Genomic DNA, 8,949 nt, shown 5'->3' with positions numbered 1-8,949 from the left:
ACAAATTTACGATTAGGTATATACGAATTATTTCTTCTGTTTTTAGAGATTTATTTATTCCCTTTCGCTCATATACAATTTTATATATTTATATTATTTTTTGATCTTCATAATTATATTGTGTAATTTTGTGATTAAAAAAAAAATTCGAACGTAAAACATAATTTATATAATAAATATAACAGAATAGTATATAGATTTATTTTAATATAAATTTAATAATGCAACAATAGTAGTTTGTGTGTAAAACAATATTATATATATACTGAAGAAAAAACAAGAAGAGAATAAAATGAAAATAAAAGTTCTGTTCATTTTATATTAAAAATATAGAAAACAGGATAAGATTATAAAGACAAAAAATCAGAAAAAAAAAAAATAAACTAGGATAACATTCAAAGCACATTTTTAACCTAACTTAAATTTTTGGAACATTAAATAACAAAATAACCTCATAAAACAGAGAGCTATCATTGAAATCCTTAAGATTCATTTGTGATCCCAAGGTCCCTTAAGCTTTGTATCGAAATTTATTTTACAATAATAAAATAAAACAAGCAAAAACAAAAAAAAAGAAAAACAACAAAGACAAGAAAATATGTGTAGGGGGAGCAAAAAAATGGTTGAGATATGAATGTACTGGAAAAAAACATAAACTTTTCCAACCAATTGGGAATATCATTTGCATGTAATAAATATGCGATGAATCCCTTTTCCCTTTCTCTCTCTATAACTCTACTACACTCTTTTTTCTTCAACACTCTCTATTTTCTATTCTCTTTTCATTTTGTTTTTTTTTTTTGTTTTGGCTTTCGGTCGGTCTGTTAAGATAAATTGATTTAATAGATTTATGATATCTTGTTGTTTTTGTTCTTCTTCTTGTTCTTTTCTCTCCAAGCAACCAACTAACTCTCTTATTTCAATGTTTTTATTCTGTTTTTCTTTTCTTCCTCTCCTTATGAATTTATAATCACCCTAAAAACCAAAAAACTTGACATGTATACTAACCGAATAATATGTGTTTTATTATATTGTATAATATGTGTGTGGGTGTGTATGTACAAAGCCCACCGCTTATTTTTCCTACCATATCCATATGTGTGTAATATCAACCGGAATGGTAGAAGAATCGCTGTATTTTTTTTTATAAGAGAAAAAAAAAGAAATATATTAGCTGTTAAATGAAATTCATATATGGGAAAAAAGACATTTTTTCTATTTGTTTTTTTTTTGTTTTATTTATTTTTTTTCTGTTTTTTGGGTTCCTCATACGAGAATTATCGCAATATTTTCTAATATACAAATGCACCCATAGTAGATGTATACGTATAATATTGCTGTTCAAGTACAAAATATCTATTGTGTAGATTCATAAGAGTATGAACTACAGATATTCGAAAACAACGAGTGGCGAACCGCATTCGGCTCACTTGGACATATGAAAAAGAACCTGTTGAAATACGTCAAATTTTTTTAATACAATAAATAAATATTGCAAATTTTTAGGATGATGACAGATATTAAAAGAATCGTTAATTTAATTGTCGAATTCGACAGCTAATTTCATTAATTAAAATAAATAATATTATGAATATTAATGAGAAGGCATCTGTAAACAATTTATTCATTTTTGTAAACTAAGCCAACCTAAATCTTCTAACCCCTTATCGTCTAAGAAAATAATAAATTAGCAATTTGAAAAAAAGAGCTTAAGATCTTTTGTTCCGTTAATGTTAACGGCCATTCGGTCTCTATGTTTTTACTTTTGTAGAATTTATTAAATATTTGTGGTTTCGATACAGTAATACTCTAGAAATATCGTTCCAAGCAGTTTAATGGGTTAACGTTCTTAAAAGCAAATGAAAGCTTTCTAGAGGGACTTTTAGAAAAATAATTTTCTAGAAGAAATGTATTTGATTCAGCTTTCCAACATAATAAGAATTAAAATTAAGGAAATTCAATTTAAGAGAATCTGGCATTAAACGTGTAACGTAACTCAAAGGGTTTGGCATTAAACGTGCAAAGGTTCTCAAAGGGTTATTAAGTTAATAAATATTTTATAATTGTATTTTTTTACCAATTTTTCATCTATGTAACAAAAATATAACTGTGGCGGGTCTAAGATAAGAACATTCGTTTTATTTTGATAATAGCTCTGTAGATGATGCAGAAAAATATTTTATTCTTACAAATTATTTTTGTTGTTTTTCATTACATACATTTTTTGGTTCTAACGGGAATAAAGTTTTACCACCTACGTAATATTTTATAAGAAAATTTAAAAAAAAATAGTACTTTCCGATATACAAAATATGTACAAAATCCAATAGACCCACTTCAATATGTAAAAACAAAAAAACCAAAAAACAAGAACAAATAAAAATAAAATAAAATCTATACTGACTACTAACTGGTATTTTATTAGAATCCTACCATATATAAAAGGGTGCTCTGCTCTTTTTACTTCCATCTATAATACATTTCTAATGCAAAATAAAATATTTATAATGGTATATATGAAGTATATATATACAATATATTGTATACATATATGGTATGTGAATATAAAGATCTTATTACAAAACAGCATTGGCATAACGTAGTAGTATGTATGTAAGTGAATTTCAAACCACCATACCGACTCATATACAAAACATAGAAAATGTTTACCTTTCTATTATGCATGGAAATTGTACACTTAGTTTTCTTGTTTTTTTGTTTTCTTATTTTATTTTCATTTACGTACATACGAATAGTATAAGGTACCTACATAATATTTATATTTGTTTTTGTAAGGATGGCACAGAAATCTCTTTGGAATAAACCAAAAGAGAAAATAATAGAAAAATAATAAATTAAACGAAACATATAGCAAATTCACTCAAAAATGTTATTGTATAAAAATAAAGAGTATGAGAATGGAATCTTAAGGAATTGAACGCCAAAGCATCGTGAAAAATTCAATATAAAAAATAATATTGTGTAATATTATATAGAGAAAGAGTATAAATAAATATTACACAAGATACACAATATGACAATACTAGAAAAAAAAAAGGAAAAAAAAAAACAAAAAAAAACTTTAAGATTTTCTAGCCTGGTATTAACTTTAAATATACATACTTAGGCATATAATTTCTATAATATATATTTATATACATATAATGTCTTGTAATAATAATAAATGGTGGGTGGTGAATATAAGTATGTGTATATATATGTGTATATATACTCAATGATAACCAACATTATGAATATTGTATATTAATGTTTATGTTTATTTTTTTTTCATATACGAAACACAATGTAACAAAATATAATATATACATCTTGCCTTACTCGTTTACTCCTTACAATATACAAGAATATGTATATACTCATATGTAAGTAACGAGCACATACACATATATATATATAATAATGTAGTAGGGATAATTAGGGTTGCCAAAATAGAAAATTCAAAATTACCCTAAAAAATAATCAAAATTACCCGATATTTTGCCGAATTTTAAAATAATTTGATTTCATAAAAGTTAAAATTACCCACAATTACCCAAAATGAAAATTACCCTTTAATTTACCCAAAAGTAAAATAATTTGATTTCATAAAAGTTAAAATTACCAACAATTACTCAAAATAAAAATTACCTGATATTTTACCCAATAGCTATTAAAAAATACCCCAATTTCGACTAATAACTCCTACGTTTGGCAACCCTAAGTGGGATACAAAACAATATGAAAATAATTTTTTTTTTTTGGTAAGAGGCAAGTAAAAATTGTATGAATACTGTTTACTGTTTACTGTATAAATTTTGAAAAGCTTAGATTTCAGTAAACTCACATTCACATCACAGTAGAGAGAGAAAAACAGAATAAATATAAAACAAAAAAAAAAAACAAACAGAAGAGAAAAAATAAGAATTTTTTTTGTTTATTCTTTGGGTTAAAAGAAAATGTTTAAGCATAACGAGATGGATGGGTTTACTCAAGTTTGTTTCCTTATTCATTTTTCATTGTTCTTTGCATAGAAGTATAATATGTGAAATGAATTTCTCCAGAAAAAAAAACACGAGAAAAAATCCAAAAATTCTTTCTTTTCTCTTCTGTTTTTCTCATTATTATTATTATTTTCTTATTGTTGTTGTTATTTTTGTTGTATTTTTTTTTCTTCTCAAATTTATGTTTGTATAATATTATAACATGGTCTGTGACTCTGTGAGTAAAATAACATTACTGCTCCTGTTGTTGTTGTTGTTGTTGTTGTTGTTCATACTTACATTATACTAAAAAATATAAATTTACATATTGGTAAAAATTGCATGATTTTATTAAAAACACAAAAAACAGCAAGAAAAAAAGAAGTTGGCATGATTATTGAGTAAATATGTACTTTTCATGATGAATTTTATGAATACCATCATCCCAACTATGTATACATATGAATGAATTATTATAGTGTGTGTATATGTGTGTGAATGTTGCTTGTTTATTGAAAATATAAAAAAAAAAAGTTTCCTTTTATTTTGTAATATTTTTGTTTTTGATATTAGGACTAAAAATTTATGAACAAAAAAAAATAAGAATAAGAACAAGAAGAAGAAGCTTTCAATAAGAGTGAACCAAGGAACAAAAAAAAAACCAAGAAGAACAAAAAATGAGAAGAAAAAAAAAAAATATGAAAAATTTTTCATTCTTGTTTTAATTTTTAATTAAATGAATTTTTTAAGATTAGTTAATGGAAAAATTATAAAATAAATATTTTTATATATAATTTTTTTTTCAAACAAACAAACAAACAAGCAATAATAATAATAATATGACGAAGAAGAGGATGATGATGACGATGACGACAAAGATGTACCATTTTATGGGCTGACGATTGTATGCTTTATGATTTTTATTTTTCTTGTTTATTATGTGTGCATAAAATATATTGTAGAGTTGCAAAATGTCAGGAAGGAGTTTATAAAATTTTAATTTTTTTTTTTATAGTTTTGTTATGTGCAATGAAATGTCAACTTTTACGGGAATATTAAAAAAGTCAATGTGTTTTTTTTTTTAATTTAAAATTTCAATGGTGCAATAAATATGCTCATGTAGGAAGTGATTTGTTATGTTTCTACAACATGTGGGTAATAAAGAATTACGGTTGATTAATTTTTAATTTTTTGATTAGGAGCGAGAAAAAAAAACAAAGATTGTAATATTAATTTTTAAAATTTATTAAATTAGAAAAAAATTTTTATTTATTAATTCGTTCAACATTATTTTTAATACAGAAAATTATAAAGAATAAATTTTTGAAAATTTTTTCGAAATTAAAAATAAATTGAAGTGTACAATATAAAATGAATTGCACAATATTTTTGACAATTGAAAAATAGAAGTAGAGTGAAGCAGAATTTGTTTTTAGATTATAAAATCAAATAAAAACGAAATTATTGCATATTATTGATATTTGTCCGCAGTGTGAATCCTTTAACAAACGAGAACGAAATGTTACTGTAAAACAATTTTTTTGATGTATAGGTGCATGTTGTACAAAGTGTTTACACATAAACAATAACTTTATTTACTTGACTTCGAAATTGTTGTGAATATTTTTATATGATTGGCTTTTTGCTGAAAATTGCATACTTTTAGGGGTATTGTGTATAGTGTACGTCTACAACTTAAATGTGGGGATGATTTTTCTTATTACAGTTAGATCAACAGTTTAATATCATGCGGAAAATGTCCAGGAACTTGTGAAATAAATGAGGGTTGTGAAAATAAATGATGCACGGTAAAATTCATATTATGAAAATAAGCGAATGGTTTGGACAAATTAAAATAATTTTTAAACGTACATTAAACGTACATTAAATGCCTTTACTTTTTTCAAGTTATTGAAATCATCAGCAAGCCACACTTATCTACACCCACTATTTCTTTGCTTGTTTTTCGCTTTCTTTCAAATTTTCGTATACAGGAAAATAAGTAAACATTTTTGGAAATATTTATTTGAGAATAATCAAGCCTTTTTAAACTACAAAAATTACAACATATACAAAAAGTGAGCAACAACTTCAAAGAGTATATTCCAAAAATACATGTACAATATACTTTCACATTCAATGACATTTTAAACGAGCGATATTCAATTGAAGCAAAACAGACATTTCTATAATAAAAATAAAATAGCACGAATCCATCATGATGTGCTATTATACAGGGTTTTGATATTAAGTGGGACCGACTAAGTCTCTTATATTTGATTTTGAAATTTCTTTACACATTACATATGAATATTTTTGAGAAATTGCATGCTATTTGGCTTATTCTTTGTATATCATGCTAGAGTAACCTAAAAGTATGCAACATGGTTTTTAACATTTAAAGATTATGAACTTTTATTAGACTCTACTAAAAATGTTGATAGTTAATACACAATTTGAATTTATATAGGAACTCTTACGGTAAGGAGTTGCTGCTTTGGGGACTCCTCTCTTTCTTTTGTTGTCCAATTAATAATAAAGACCAGAGGGCCAAAAATGTATGCATAAAATTTTTGATGCAGAAATTTTCAATAAACAATAGATGAAATTCATGTACAACTATAGTAATAATAACTTTATTGTAAATATACAAAGTGGGCTACTCCTACTTATGACTTATTCATAAAGATTTTAATCTTTTTTTCTAAAAACCCGAAAACAAAAATCTTTAGAACTTTGTTCTGATGTCTTTAATTATTTTTCAAATAATCTATTCATTACAACCTTTGTGAAATAAATGCAAATATAAACGTAGGTACTATAAATATAATTAATTTTCCTGAAGGTGGATTCAGAATCATACGATATTCAAAAAAAAAAAAACAATAACACAAAAACTAACTTGCCCTACATTATAAAACATTAAAAATAATTTTTTATTTGAGTCATCACCCGAGTCATAAATTTATAATAAAAAAAAAAGATAAATTACAAAAACCATTCTCTTTATATCGTAAATTATTTACATAAATTAAAAGTAATACTTAAGTGAATCATTTTACGAGACTAAAAATAATATTTAAATAAAATCTTATAAAATAATTATTACGTATTATAAAAAAAAATTTAATAGCATAATAATATCAAAGTATTATAAATCTTTGCATTTGTATAACAGTTTATAATTATACAAAAACTCAACTATATTATATGAAATAAAATGTTAAAAAGCTCATTTCTATTATTATAAAAGTTATAAAAGATCAAATGCATAAAAATTTATTAAACTCAAACGTACTTTTAAATGTATGAAACGATGAATAAAAAATTTCAAGAATCACAAATTGATTTTAACAAATAGATACAAAAATGAATATGAATTGTGACAAATGTGTTATATACATGCATAGAGAGAGAGTAGTAGACGATAACTAAGAGTTCATTTTAATAAGAAATAGTAACCATATGTCAAATACAAAAATGTGTGCATTTTAAGAAAAATTATAAATATGACATTAAAAGGTCCCCATGTACATACTCGTATTTGTTACAAGTTAAACGCATATATGCACTTCATATACAAATTCATACGATCTTTATCAACAAACATTATGGTTTGCTTTTTAAAAATACAAATGATTAAATCTAAGGTTTTTAAAATAGCACATTTCTTTTTGATATTTTTAGTCAATAAATTTTATTTTTTATTATTATAAAATTAAGAGTGCTATTTTGTCTCGCAACAGCTCTCGGTTTTTTGTGTATTATAGGCAGCACAATACAATATACAACAAAACTTCTCGATTTTTAATTACATTAACATCTTTTAATTGTTTTTGAATAACAGTTTTATACTAGGGTTACCGTTGTCAAATTATAGTACTATTAGTGGTACTTTTTGATTTTCAAATGTTGTAATGGTTCGAGCAGAACTAGCTTGCAAAAAATTTTAGTTTTACCTTTTGAAATCAATTTTACATCTTGAAAGGTTTATAATTTTTGCAACTGGAATGAACAATATAAATATAACAGATAGCATAAATCTAGCTAATAAGCATATTTTTTTGTTCGAAATCATTTTGTAAAATGTAGCACAAAAGGGGAATAATGTATAACAATATTACGTTTAATATACATTTATATAAGATTACCACATAATACGAGTATACGTGTGCATTCATAATGTGTATAAGAAGTTTATAATATTATCATATGATAAAATTAGTTTCTATGTCATGGTTGGTGGAGGGTGGTAAAATTCTTCATACCATTTTTGTAGAATTCATATTCTTATAATGTTCATTAAAAATGACAATTCTAAAAAATAAAATTTTTATTTTTCTTACCTCTAAAATTTTTTTTTTATGCATGATGATTTCTCTCGTAACGGATCTTATATTCTCCCCCTTTCTATCTTGTCTCTATGTTTTTGTTTTTTATTAAATCCTTATAGAATTACTACAAGTATAGTTGTTCTATCTTTCTCTTTATATACGTACTATATGTATATATGTTTCTAATATAATTCATGTTTTTTTTTCTGTAAAAAATTTATACTTTTGCTGTGTACATGTTGCGCTGCACAAGTATAACTGTTCTTCCTGTTTGAATATTTTGTTTCCTTAAAATTTTTTTTTTCATCTTCTATTTTTTTTTTTCATTATTATATTTAACATTATATATCCTTTTTGATTTCATATATGTATATATATACAAATAATAATATATACTTGTGTATGCATATGACATACAAAATTCTCTATAATATTAAACGAGAGTATATTTGAAAACTCTAAGAATTTTATTTTTTTAATATGAATGTGGTGAATACTTTATTCATATTATATTTTAGTATACAATGTATATATATATAATAAGTTCATAACTGTTATAATATGTATAATTGTACTTGTACTTTAGAGAGATACTAGGTACATAATATAATAATAATGTTATGATGACGATATGA

The sequence above is a fragment of the Condylostylus longicornis genome, unplaced genomic scaffold (assembly GCF_029603195.1).
Source record: "Condylostylus longicornis isolate FDR11 unplaced genomic scaffold, ASM2960319v2 ptg000055l, whole genome shotgun sequence".
NCBI lineage: Eukaryota > Metazoa > Arthropoda > Insecta > Diptera > Dolichopodidae > Condylostylus > Condylostylus longicornis.
Note: the sequence above shows the minus strand (reverse complement) of the source record.